This window comes from Arvicola amphibius, chromosome 2, assembly GCF_903992535.2.
Source record: "Arvicola amphibius chromosome 2, mArvAmp1.2, whole genome shotgun sequence".
Lineage (NCBI taxonomy): Eukaryota > Metazoa > Chordata > Mammalia > Rodentia > Cricetidae > Arvicola > Arvicola amphibius.
In genome coordinates this window covers 121507704-121521706 of record NC_052048.2, presented here as the reverse complement: position 1 = coordinate 121521706, position 14003 = coordinate 121507704, and positions in this window count along the sequence as shown.

Genomic DNA, 14003 nt, shown 5'->3' with positions numbered 1-14003 from the left:
GGCCTGGGCCGCCGAGAGACGGCGCGTGGAGGGACGCTCGGGTCGGTGGCGCCCGCTCGCCTACGGGGAACTCGAGCGCGAGGCTCGCTGTGTGGCGGAACCCCCGGTCCGGGGTCGGGCGGGGGCGGGAAAGAGCCCGAGGTCGCTGCGGGGGAACCCGGCCGCCGCTACCGCCGCTGCCGCTGCCGCCGCCGCCGCCGCCGCCGCCGCCGCCGGTGTAGCGCTGGAGCTTCCTACTAGCAGGCTGAACCTGCCCACGACTGAGCATGCGCCGCCGCCCGGGCCGGTTCGCTCCGGGTTTTCCGGCTGCCCGCGGATGAGGAGGGGCGCGCGCAAGAGGCTGGGAGGGCACTGCAGGGGCGGGGCCGAGGGACCCTGAAGGCGAACCCCGACTGGAGGGCCGGGGCGTGGGGGAGTGCGAGCAGGCAAAGCGCCCCCTTTGTGTGGTCCCGCAGGCCCGGAGTCCATCCCCATCCCGCTCTGGGAAACCCTAGGCCCTGGGTCTCAGAAAAGGGGTGTGTGTACTTTGTTCCCAGCACGAAGATAAGGAGTGCCCTGAGCATGCACTGTAAACTAAACAGATTGCACAAAAGATAGATAGGTTCCTTCTCACAAAAACTACTGCTCGGTATTTGCCTGGTGAGAGGAGCGATCGCCTTGTTTCCAGGAGCCTTTCCATAACGTGCAATCGTATACGTGTAGTGGTTATTGATCGTGTATCTATTCAAACCCACGGGCATTTATTTACGGACTTAGTCTACCCTGCTCTGGATCTTTCAGGGCTTCAGCTGGACAATTAACTTCTGAAAGACAGGGTTTTGGGGTTTCGTTTTGTTTTTCGCCTGGTACACGACCCAGAATAGAGACATGAAGATCCCGGAATGCTATAGAAGCAGTGTCTTATGAAATGCCTTGCAAGGATGCAGATGCTTAGGATAATGGCATTGTGCAACACTGTGGCACGTGATGCTTTATCATTGAAGGCTTTCTGAGCAAAGTGTCGTTTCAGTTCTCAGAGTTTTCATTTCATAGATGAGAAGACAGTTCAAAGAACCAGTCTGGCCTCAAATTGACATTATGTCCTACTCTTTCGGAGTACAATAAACAAGATCTCACAGATGAAAACTGTTTGAAACCACTGTTCTTAATCTTTAGATGACCTAGAATCTGAATGAAATCTTCACATCTTCCCTTTTATAATACACACAGAGATTTACACCTTCTTTTATCCCCCACACTTTGAGCATGCTCAAGATGACATTTTGAAGTCCATCCATAAGCCATTCGAGAATTCACAGATGGGGCAGGTCGTTTTAGAGCAGGTCGGCTGGTGAAATGGCTCAACCACTAAGGTGTACTTGCCCCCAACCCTGAGAACCTGAGTCCTGGCTCAGGGACCCACACAGTAGGAAGAGAAAAACTAACTCTTCAAAGTTGTCTTCTGGCCTCCACGTATGTCCAGTGGCAGACACACCACACACAAAATAAATTCTTAAAGAGAGAAGCAGGGGAACTGCAGCTTGGGAAGGAATCGGAAAAGCACTTCCAGGAAACAACATAGCCGTTATTTTCAACGACTGCTTTATGTGGTCCAAAGTGAATGAGCCAAATCAGCCTTCTATAGGAAGCTGTATCTTGGCTTCCCACTGCTCTTAAAACATATTTCAAGCTGAGGGTAGTGGCACGAGCCTGAGATCCCAGCACTGGGAGGGAGGTAGAGGCAGAGGTACAAAGCCAACCTCAGCTACATAGTGAGTTCAGGCTAGCCAGGCTACATGAAATGCTATCACAAAACCTAAAGAACACAGGTCTGCACAAAGCTATGTGCCTGCCTCCTACTTAAAACATTCTAAACATTTTCTCACAACTGTCAATCACAGCTCATCACACTCCAGTCACACTGGCCTTGTCTCTTCCCAGAAAACAATGCTCCTGCTTCCATGGCTTTACCCTTTGCCCAGTGGAGTGCCTAGCTGTTCATGTAGCTGCTTATAGCTACATGAGGCCTTTCCTGATGGGTTAAATGAACTACCATCTCTTAGAGTCTACCATATGGCCGTTGTAACCCTTTCCTAGCCCTCTCTGTTCTTCATGATCTCCCCTCACTAGAACATAAATGCCAAAAGAGCAACACTTTCATGTGTGTAGTTAATCATTATGTCCCAGATTCAGTACGTGCACAGCAGGAGGCATTGTTTTAAAAGGCATCAGCGTTGCATAGAGGAATCTTGGAGTAAGAATTCAAGGGCATGCTGAGGAGCGTAGTGATGCTAATGGTCCCAGCACTGGGGGGGGGGGGGGGGGCAGAGGTAGGTGAGTCACTGTGTGTTCAGGGCTAGTGTGGACTACAAGGTGAGTTCCAGGAAGCCAGAGCTACATAGTGAGATCCTGTCTAAAAATATGTTTTTCATAAAGTTGTTGCAGAAAAAACAGGAGATCTTGAGACTGTATAAACTAATCTTCACTTTACTCAGTTCAAGTTATCAGAGAGCATTAAAGGATTGGTAATTGAACTCCAAGATTCCCTTCAACTAGCAATCCTGATTTAAGTGCAGAAGGGAACAAGCCCTAGGACATGGATTGTCGAGTTTATGAGGCCAGGTTCAGGGTTTCCACCCAGTGTGAAATTCTGGCTGCACATAGAGAGCGAGCGGCTCAAGGGAAATTGGCTTCCTAGAGGAGTAGCAAGAGGGGAAACCAGAGCATCTGAAGTCGCGGGCTCTCGAGCCCCTGTCAACCGCCTGCCTACATGTCTCAGGACAAAAGCAAAGGCTAGTGGCAGGCAAGCAGCTACGCCAGGCTCAAACGCGTGCGTTTCACGCAGAGGTCCGCCGGCTGGCGGCGCAAGCGCAGAGGCTCCCCTTGGCGCCACTCCGCGGTGCTAGGCAGCCTCCCTGCCAGAGCGGAGGTGACGCACGGGGGTGCGTCCTGGACTCTCTAGACGCGTCCCACGGCAGGAGCGTCCAGGCAAAGTAGCCGAGTCCGAGCGCATCGGACCTGGAGCGACAAGGGATGGGGGCGGGGAGGACGCCTGGCCCTGACAGCGCCCCCTGCCAGGTGGAAAGGTGGCACCTCTGTTCGGGACAGGACCACCTGGTCTCCTCCACCGCAGCCGCAGTAATCTTGAAGCCGGCTTGGGATCTAGCTACGTTTTCCGTTTCAAGAGTATCCACTAGTGTCCCAGACAAAGTTCGAAGTCCTTAACCTGGTACTCATCGATTTGCATGATCGTGCCAACTACTTATCGTTCCAACGCATCTCTCCCTCTTATACCATCCTCGCGCACCCATCACTGATTCATGCACGTGTTGTTTGTCTCAAGTGTTTGGAATACCTATAACTTTTTTCTCCAATCCGTGCAGCACGGTCCCACCTCAGACACCCTAGTACTCTAGGAACTCTCGCCCTATCTGTGCCCCCTCCACCCGCCCTCCACCCCCAACTTAAATATCACTTCTCTGCAGCCCTCAGTCCCCAGGCAGGATTCCTGTCCTTGAACTTCAGGGGTTTCACAGGCATGAAGAATAGCAGCTTTAACCATTACATAATGCACGGCCTCCCTCTGAAGCATATCCAACCTGCATTCTTTATTCTTTTTTTCTCAACCCTTACCTTCAGCCGCACGGTTTTCAAATAGTGTGTCCCCGGAAAACACACAGGAGAAAACTCTGAGAAGAGAGCTGAATGCCTGCCAGTCAATACTCATTCTGCACCCTCGCCATTTTCCTCCCTCCTCCCACTTTGCAAAGGTGGTAGGAAGTAGGGTAAGTTAGTAATGAATTAATGAATAATGAATTAAATGAAATGATCAAAGGATCGCCAAGACATACAGGCCTGTTCTTTGTTTGCTACGTTTCTCACATCCTCACAGAATCCAACTTTTTGCAAAACTCCATTTGACTCAAATAGTAATAGATCCTCCAAGTGATCACATAGAACTCAATGCAACTTAATCAAATCCCCAACACGATTTTTCATTGACCCTGACAAACTAATTCTAAGCTGCAAATGAAAGGGCATAAGGTCAATTTTCTTTAAAAAATAACAAGGGGTGTGTGGTGTGTGTGTGGTGTGTGTGTGCGTGTGCGTGTTGTGTGTGTGACTATATCAGCTTAGATAGGATTTTTGTCGTAATTATTTTCTGTGGTGTTGTGGTGGGTGGGGTAGGGACCGTCTCATGAAGCCCAGGCTTACCTCAAAACCACTATGCCAGCTAAAGATGACACTGAATTTTGACCTTCCTGCCTTCACCTGCCAATTCCAGGGATTGCAGTTGCTATATTGGGGTTGAGCTTACTTATGTAAAGAGCAAAAGTTTTGAATTTAAAAGGCTGACATTGATAAAGATTATCAACTAGTCTGCAACTTTGTTCAGATTGCCCCAAAGTGTCCCAACAACATTCTTTACAGAGATAGTTTTTTTTTTTTTTGTTTGTCAATAGGCATGTGTCACCACATAGAGACTGCCTTCTTAACATAGACTCTCTTTCCATTTACAAAGGTTATTTCTTACTATGGTGCTGGAAATTGAACATTGCTACTTCCAAGTTGTTTCTTCTTAACTTTCTTTAGGCGAGTACTCTGCCACTAAGTTATAGCTTTGACTTTCATGTCTTTCAATAATGTTTTGCAGTTTCCATAGTGTATCTGAGGAGCAGCAATCATTGTTGATAAACATACCCGTGGCTATTTCAGTCCTTTTGAATCTCTAAGGATGCCAGGCTTATACAGCAAGTGCTTTGCTCACTGGGCCATCTTTTTGGCCCTGGAATGGGATTCTATTTTTATTTTAAATCATTTTAAATTCACCAGGAGATGGTTATTTTCAAATTTAAGCATGAACAATTTAAGAGTAGCAGATATAAATGATATGTTGTGGATTCTGCTATCACAGACCATACACGCACATGTACAGCTATTGGCAAGGAGTTTGACTTTCAAAAGTGCAGATGTATAGTTATTACTTATGATCAGGTCACTTATGTGATCCAACTATACAGCCTTATCATTCAGATTTGCTGACAGCGAACTAAATATGATCTCAAGAAGACAGAATTCATTTATAGTGGTATGTTATTTGTGTTTTAATAAATAAAGCTTGCTGAAGATCAGAGGGCAAAGCAACCACACTAGTACAGGCCAGGGAGTGGTGGCATTCACCTTTAATCCCAGGTCTCGGAAGACAGAAGCAGGCAGATCTCAGTGCGTTGAAGGTCACTCTGAGCTACACAAGATTGAATCTGTCTAAAAGAGAAACAGAACTCACACAAAGGTGAGTACCTGGGATCACACGCCTTTAATCCCAGCACTAGGGAGGTGAAGCCAGGAGTGATATGACTGAGCAAAGAGAGGAATATAAACGATAATAGACAGGAACTCAGTGGAGTGTGGAGCCTTAGGATTCATGGAGAAAGAATCTCACCCCTTCACTCTGAAGATTTGTTAGAGGTAAAAGGTCTCTCTAGTGGTTGACTACTTTGCTTTTCTGATCTTCTGGTTGAACCCCAATATCTGTCTCTGGGTTTTTATTGTTCGTGTTCTCTCTTTCTCTCTCTCTCTCTCTCTCTCTCTCTCCTCTCTCTCTCCTCTCTCTCTCTACGCTCTCTCTCTCGTCTCTCTGTGTGTGTGTGTGTGTGTGTGTGTGTGCGTGTGTGTATGCATGTGTGTACACAGAGACAACTTTGCAGCAATCATTTATCTCCTTGCACCTTAATAACGTTCCAGAGATAACTCAGGTGCCGGACTTGTAAGGCAAGCAACTTATGTTCTGATTCCCTGTCCTCCACCCTTGCAGTGATTTTTATAGCATACATAGACTCTGCCTCCAAACTTTGCATAAGGGCAGAGGAAATGAGATCAAGAATTGAAACTACTTTTAGACCTTTACCGCTCTGCCTTGACCCGTCATTGATGTGAAGAGCTGTTGAATCAAAGAAGCACGAATGGGTTGGAAAGACAGTTCAGTGGTTAAGAGTGCTTGCTGGGGCCTGGAGAGATGACTCAGCAGTTAAGAGCACTGTCTGATTCTTTCAGAAACCCAGTTCTATTCTCAGCACCCTCCTCGAAGCAGCTCACACCCTTCTGTTGTATCTCCAGTCACAGGCAATCCATTCTTTCTTCTGGCCTCCTTGGGCAATTACTTGTAGGTGATGCACAGACATACATGCAGGTAACACACACGCATACAAAGAATAAAAATAAAGACCATAACGTTTTTTTAGAAATTAATTTAAAAGAATGCCACTGCTGCTCAGAGACCCTGAACTTTGTTCCTAGGGGACCATATTGAATAGTTCATAACCACCTGTTAACTCCACCTACAAAAGATCCAACTCCTTCTTCTGGTCTTCATGGCTTGCACACACAGATTCACACATACATACACACACATGAAAGTATGGTGGTGCACATCTTTAATTCCAGCACTCTCGACATAGACACAGGTTGATCTCTGTGAGTTCCAAGCCAGCCAGGGCTACATAGTAAGACCCTACCTTCAAAAGAAAGTTGTCAATCAAATGAAGAAAACCATTGATTCTACAGATGATTGAAGACCAGACTACTTCTGCACAGTCCATATTGGTGGAGCAGGTGTGTTTTTCACCAGTCCTCTTGAGATTCTGTTCTAGAACTACTACTAATTTGGTGGGGACCCACCCATGCCTTAAACCCTAGCCACCAGAATTGGAAAAAGTAGAGGTTTTTTTTTTTTGCTTGTTTTTGTAGAAAGAGCATTAAGACAATTTGTTGGTGTACAAAAAAGTTCCACAATAGGCCTGAATGGACGTAATAACATAGGTTTTATTTATTTGCGATAAACTCACAGAAAGGGTAGCGATCTGCAGTCCTCTGTGTGCTCTGGGAACTGAAAATTGAATCCAGCAGTCAAGAAGCATGCTTTTCACCTGCATTTATAGTATGAGACCATGCCCGAAAGTGGGGCCAGTATCTTAAAGGCTATTGGCTGAAGGAGTTCCCACAGCACCTCCCCATTTTGTCTAGAATAAGAGAATTCTAGAGCCTAATACAAAACTATATACAATAAGAACAATATCAAGTATGTCCAGGGCAAAGAGAGGGCAAAAACATACATAAAAAATTAGAATTACAACCAGCAAGAAAACATCAAACAAGAAACATATATGCTAAGTTTCAATAGTTATCCATCCTAAGGAGCCTAAGTCTTTATATTAAAAGATGGCTTGGCTAAGTCAATGAGAGGAAAGTTAACTACAACTATCTAATCTTCAACCCCATCAAAGACATGAGAAGGGAAGTAATATTACTTGAGTAAGCAGGAAGTGCAAATCAAGCAACTTCTAACAGGGGAAAGAAATGACAGAAACAATGACTCCTGGGCATCACGAGTCTCATTTACAAACGTTGGGGGCAAACCAACTTTGGCTAAGGCCTAGAGTATCTGACAGACCATTTTTAGAGGCAGGGAAAATTTTAAAAACTGTTTTAAACCTTGTCTTGGCAAGATTTACAGTCTTTTTCCTTGTTCCTGCTTGTCCAGCCCAGACACCATGCATTTTGCCAGTGGTGGAGGCAGGGGCCGTTCTTTGTCCAAGGTCAGTTTTGCCAAGAAGAAAACAGCTCCAAGTGGAGTGTCTTCAGTGCCCAACATTCTCTTGGGAATAGATCAGTGCTGCCAGGAGCAATCGTGTCTCATGCCAACAGAATCCTAAATTGTTTAAATGCTATATTCTACAGTTTTTGAAGTGTTTGAAGATTACCTATCTATGTGGAATACAATCTCTAAGCATTTAAAACACCTGATTAGTCTAACTATAAGTATGACAAGCATGGATGACTATTGACCTGTAATTCTTAGTACCTATATATCTTTAAGACTAAAGCTTCATATTAAAAAATTAAACAACTTTTAAATAAATGTGCAGCAGATGAGGGCAATGACCTCAAAATGTAAACAATATGTAAGTATCTTGGTCAGAGGTAGAAATGTATATAGCACAATATGATAAACACATCCTAAAATTGCATCAATATACAAAATATCAAAAAAAATAAAAAATAAAAAATAAAAAATAAAAAAACAAAAAACAAAATATCATAAGCAAGGTAAAACATGCATGCATACAATATGACAAATAACTTACATAGGGTGTACAAATAGTGTAAACAGAAATAGGAAATATTCAATATAACAAATATAATTTGAATTTGTATCAATATACAGAATCTATACCATATAAATTGTGTATTAAAAAATAACTCATAAGTAATCTCACTATTATTATTAATGTGAGTAAACCATACCCTGATCTACCTACTATCCCATCCAATTCCTTTTTGTTTTTTTCAAAAGAGGATCCCTGAGTCTACGTCAATTTCACCCCCAACCCTATACCATGTATAAAACAACCCATAATAGATGTCCCTGACCCTGAAGACAAACTTTGTTTGGGAGAGGGGTCATTGTCTTTCAGAATTACTTCCAGCTATCATGGGGGTGATGTTATGTCTATAGGATCCTATAAAACTAAAATGATGGTTAAGTTTCAAGATTACTGTCTGCTATAAATGCGGACAGTCTCTGAGTAGTTGGTAGGGTTTTTCTGAAGTGCTTATTTAAAGTTCTGGCCAGAACATAGTAAGAAGGCACACTATCTCAGCTAGCCAAGTTGGAATCATCTTGAGCAGTTTGTAACCCAAAACCAATCTTAAAGTGATGTTTCAGCATAATGACATTATATCAACCAGGTGGAATCATTGTAGGACCCCATCTTCTTCCTGGAAATTTCCAATATTACTGCAGGAAAATTTATTGCTCGTTGTAGAAAACTTAAACATTATTCATATAGATATATATTTAACGAAAAGTGCCATAGAAACAAAAATAGGTATGGGGAGAAGTAAAATTTTTGAAAGCAGAGTTTTGATAATAGCAGTTCGTAACTTTATCTTCCTTCAGGTCCCACACCAGGTGGCTCCTGATATAAGACAGAAACTCTGAATTTTTTTAAACAACATGCTTGGATTTAGAGAAGGATAGCCACTGTCTAACTCCAAAGCCAGCTTGATTTTTAACAAATGAAGACTACTATTATATGTTGTCCAATAAGATCTTACCCTGCAAAGGATATTAGTAGATAAGTCATATTTCTCTTTGCTTGATGATTCTCCTTTATAACTATCTATCTTTTCTTCTTTAAGCATCTAGATGTCCAGATCTCTTGACTTTTTGAAGATGGGTATTTTCCTGCAAAGACATGAACAGAACCCTGCCCCAACCCTTATGAGTTTTCCTTACAACCTGTAGGTTTGTCACCTCTGTGGAATGACTGTCATTTTTCTTTATCAAGAGGTTTCTTTCTTCTTTTCAAACTGAATCTTGTTTAATTTGATGATAGTCATAGATTTTCTTCTCCTGTCGAAATAAGAGCAAAACCCCTTCTCCAATGTAATACATTTCCTGGTTTCCATTCTGAGGTCAACACATCCTTGAAAAACACTGACTGATTTAATTCAGAAGTTTTTTTTTTTCTATTTTCCAATGTCCCTCTGCTGCTGTGTTTCCTTTCTCTCATTCGCACTAGGAAACTTCAAGGTTAATAAAACATTGTGCAATCTATTTCTGGGGGTATTTTCCATCTCTTTCTGTTTGTTTAACGTATCATTTATAGTTCAGTTTGATCTTTCTATAACTGCCTGGCCTGTAAGATGTGTGGTACGCCTGTACCACAATTTCTTAGTGTTATTTTTACAGCGTGCCAATATGCTATTTTCTGCCATGGCATTCTTCAGCATATAAAGAAAAAATTCCTTCTATTTCTTTGATTTTTTGGTACATGTGAAAAGTATATTAGTGGTTTCTGTTTTATTGGGGGGACATTGGTTTCTTATTTGTTTCTTGTTTGTTTATGAACAGGGTCTCACACAGCCCACACTGCTTTTTTGACTTGCTCTATAGCTAGGATGACCTAGAAACTTCTGATCTTCCTGTCTTTACCTCAGGAGTTCTTACATTACAGATATACACTACCATCTCCAGTTTATGTGCTGAGGCTCAAACCTAGAGCTTCATGCTTGTGAGGTAAACACTGAGTTATAACCCAGTCCTATAGTAGCCGCTTTTAAGTGTACATGGTCCATGGTAATGGGATTAAGTATATTCACATATTATACAATCAATCTGCAGAACTTTTTTTTAAAGACAGATTTCCCTATGTAGCCTAGACTGACCTAGAATTCACAATCCTCCTGCCTCAACCTCCTGATTGCTGGGAGCACAAGCATGTGTCACTGTGCCCAGCTAATGTGCAAAACGACACCTTGCAGGACTAAATTTCTATACCTATTATGAAATCCCCATTTCTCTATCCTTTCATCCTGGCGGTCATCTTTCTTTCCATTTATATGCATTTTCTATGAATTTTATTATGAGTATTATTTAATTGGCATCATAATGTCATATATTGCCTAACAATTGAGATTTTAATAAAAAACTCATCTATGATTAGGAATGGGGGTTCACACCTTTAATCCTTTAGGGAAACAGATTTCTGAGAATTTTTATTCGTAATTATTCATTATTGAGTTCCAGATCGGTCAGGACAACATAGTAAGACCATGTCTGAAAAATTTTCTAGTTTATTATCAGTCAGTGTGCATTGTATGTATGTGTGCACATGGCACAGAGCATATGTGGTAGTCAGAGGGCAGCATTGTGGAATAGCTTCTCTCCTTCCACCTTTTTGTGGGCTCCAGGAGTCAAATTCAGGTTACTAGGTCTGCATGGCTCTTTACCCACTGCTCAGACCTGAGATATGTTTGAGAAGTGGATCGTTAGGCAATTTTGTCCTTGTGCAATCATCGTAGTGTATACATGTGTATGCTAAGATGCCAACATTTCACTGGGTGCTGTGGTATTATGTACCGCTGTTATATGTGACTAGTTTATTGCATGTAACATAATATTCTTAAGTCAAACTTTATTTATTCAAGTTATAGCATATAACAGAGTTTCCTTATTCATTTTTTGTGTTTGAACTGGATGTCATGTAGCCCAAACTGATCTCCAGTTCTACGTGTAGCAGAGTCAGGTCTTGAAGTCCTGATTCCCTGATTCCATCTTCTGAGTGATACTTATTGCTCAACATTCCTTCCTCTTCAAGGCATCCTATGTCTGCATCCCATTTTCTGGTACATTTGCCAGGTGATGGATATTTGGATCACTCTATTGTGTGCACACGCACGTGCGCGCGCGCACACACACACACACACACACACACATATTCTTCAAAAATAGGCTTAAGTCTTTCTTTTGATCCATATGAAATTTGAGAAGAGGGCTGCTGGATTTTATTAAACGCTTTTTCAGTGTGCCTGAACATGGTGTTTTTCTTTCAGAATGCCACTGTAATATTTCCCATCCCATACGCCTGAAACAATTTCACTGCTTCTGGCTATGAAAGAGTTAGAATCCTCCTCCTTGGCCTCCTGAATTTCTGAAGTTCAGGTTTGTGCCCTTGGACCCTGTCAGAGTATCCATTTGGCATCAGTTATATGTATCATAGTAATGGTGATAATTCCCACGGGGCAAGGGAATCAGTACCCAATGTGTGAGTGGGTTTCTTTCTTACCATACACCCGGTGTTGACTTGCAGAGTGCCTTACCCACAATCACAATATTCCCCACAGGAATTCTGACCCAGAAACCTGACTTCAGAGAATACAATAGTGAGCTCATAAACATTACAAGACCTTAGAATTACTGGTCCTAAAATATTCCCTTCACCTTGAAAGCAGTTTGAAAACATTTATAGAATGTTTTATTTTTCAGTTTTAATGAAATATTCTTGTTCACTATTTTGTGCTAGGGGCTGTTGGGGGGAGGATGTTTAGCCAGTGCCTTAAGTTTGGTTAGGGCAAATGCTTAGAGCTTATCATCCACACGCATTGTTTTCCTCTCTACTCTCCTCTCACGCATCTCTCTCTTCTCTCTCGTCCTCTCTCTCTCTCGTCTCTCCGGGGCTATCTCCTCGCCTCCTCTCTCTCTCGTCTCTCCTCTCTACTCTCTCTCTCTCTCTCTCTCTCCCTCCTTTTAGGTTCTGAGATATGGTCTCACTGATTTGCCCATGCTGGCCTTCAGTTCACCACAGGCCCTGAAGACCCTGGCATGTGTGTCTCCTTCCTTGGCCTGTGTGTCTCCTTCCTTGGCCTGTGTGTCTCCTTCCTTGGCCTCCTGCATTGCTAAGAGTACAGGGTTGCATCACAGATCCAGCCAGAGTAGCCATCTGGAGACAGGCATATAGATCATATATTATAAAATAATTCATGCATGACTGGGATAAAGGTCTCCAGAGGATTGCATATATTCAGGATCAGCACGCCAAAATGGGTCGTAGCCAGAATTCATTTCCAGGTAGCCAGATGAAGGGGTGGGACTGGGAGTGACTACTCGCTGCTGCCCTCTAGAGAGCCACTAGCCAAAGCCTTTGCTCCCCATTCCCATGACTGTGCTTGCGGGGCCCAGAGCTTAGCTGCCCGACGAAGGCTGCTTCTCACAGGAAACACACAATGATTCTGATGAAACAGAGGTACGAGTGCCGCCATTTTAGCCTCCTTGGGACTTTGAGCCAACAGATGAAAAATGAATTTACTCTGTTAGCTGGGTTTATCGTGCTCAACTATTGGGTTGGATTATAATTCAATACCAAACTCAAGGCCAGCGTGGGTCTTACATGAAATCCGGCCTCAAAATTCAACCAACAAGCTGGGCAGTGATGACGCACGCCTTTAATCCCAGCACTCAAGAGGCAGAGGCAGGCGGACCTCTGGTGGCGGACCTCTGTGAGTTCAAGGTGAGCCTGGTCTACAAAGTGATTTTCAGGACAGCCAAAGCTCTTACACAGAGAAACCCTGTCTCAAAAAACAAAACAAACAAAAATCAACCACAAAAAAGTCAACCAACAAATAAACAGCTCCTAAAAAAACAAAACAAAACAACAAAAAAAGCCAGTATTGGTAAGAAAGGCTGGAACGCAGTTGAACCCTAAAGTGTACCATGTCCTGTGTTTAAGATCTGTGGGAAACTTCAGATAAAACTGAGGTGTCATTCTTCTAGGGAAAGAACCCTGGCCAACTGATGATAAAGAACGCACAGAACAGGTAGTAAAAGAAGGTAGTTGTTAAGTATGAGCTATACTCCCATGGCCAGCCATAAAAGAAGACAGTGATTGTCATGAAGCTTGTCAATAATACTTGTGTGTGTGTGCTAAGCAAATACTTTTCTTTTCTCTCATTCCTCTATCATGTAACATCAGATGTACTGAATTTGTATCAGTAATTAAGTTTCTTCATTTTATATCATCATGTTATAGACTATCAGAAGAATAAGCATTTTTTTCAGGCACTTGACTCCTTCTTTCCAGGAAGAAGATAAACAAAAGCAAAACCCCACACAAATCATGCCAGTGAACAAACGCTTACAACTGAGAGTTCCAACAGCTTTGTTCCTTGATCATAGGATGGTCCTTATCCTCATTATGGAGCCTGAATTGATCTGAACTTGCCATTTTCCTTCATTAGACTCCCAAGTTCTGGGGCTACGGGCGTGTGACACTGTGTCCAATTTCTGTAGTCATATGAAAACTCTAAATTGTGAAATATTAGTGCATTGCCTTGAATCCAGATAAGACAATGTGCCTGCCTCTGTGTACTTTGGACCTGCTTTAATTATAGGCTTCTCTATGTGTCATTGCCATGAAATCCAGGGAGCCAAAGGTGATGCACACTTTCCTCTGTGGGTTCCAAACCTGACACATCTGACCTGGGATTTTGGGCTAAAGCCAGCATTCCAGCTAGAGTTGGGAACCGCTGGGGAATTCCAGCACTCTGGGAGAGAAAAGCTGCGACCTCTAGAACAAGAATGCTGGCTTGCTCCCTTTAGACTGGACCCTCTCTTTCTGACTCTTTAACTCATTGCTGTAACAGTAACCAAAGGGCATTTTGTTGGGATGGGGACAAGAGGAAGA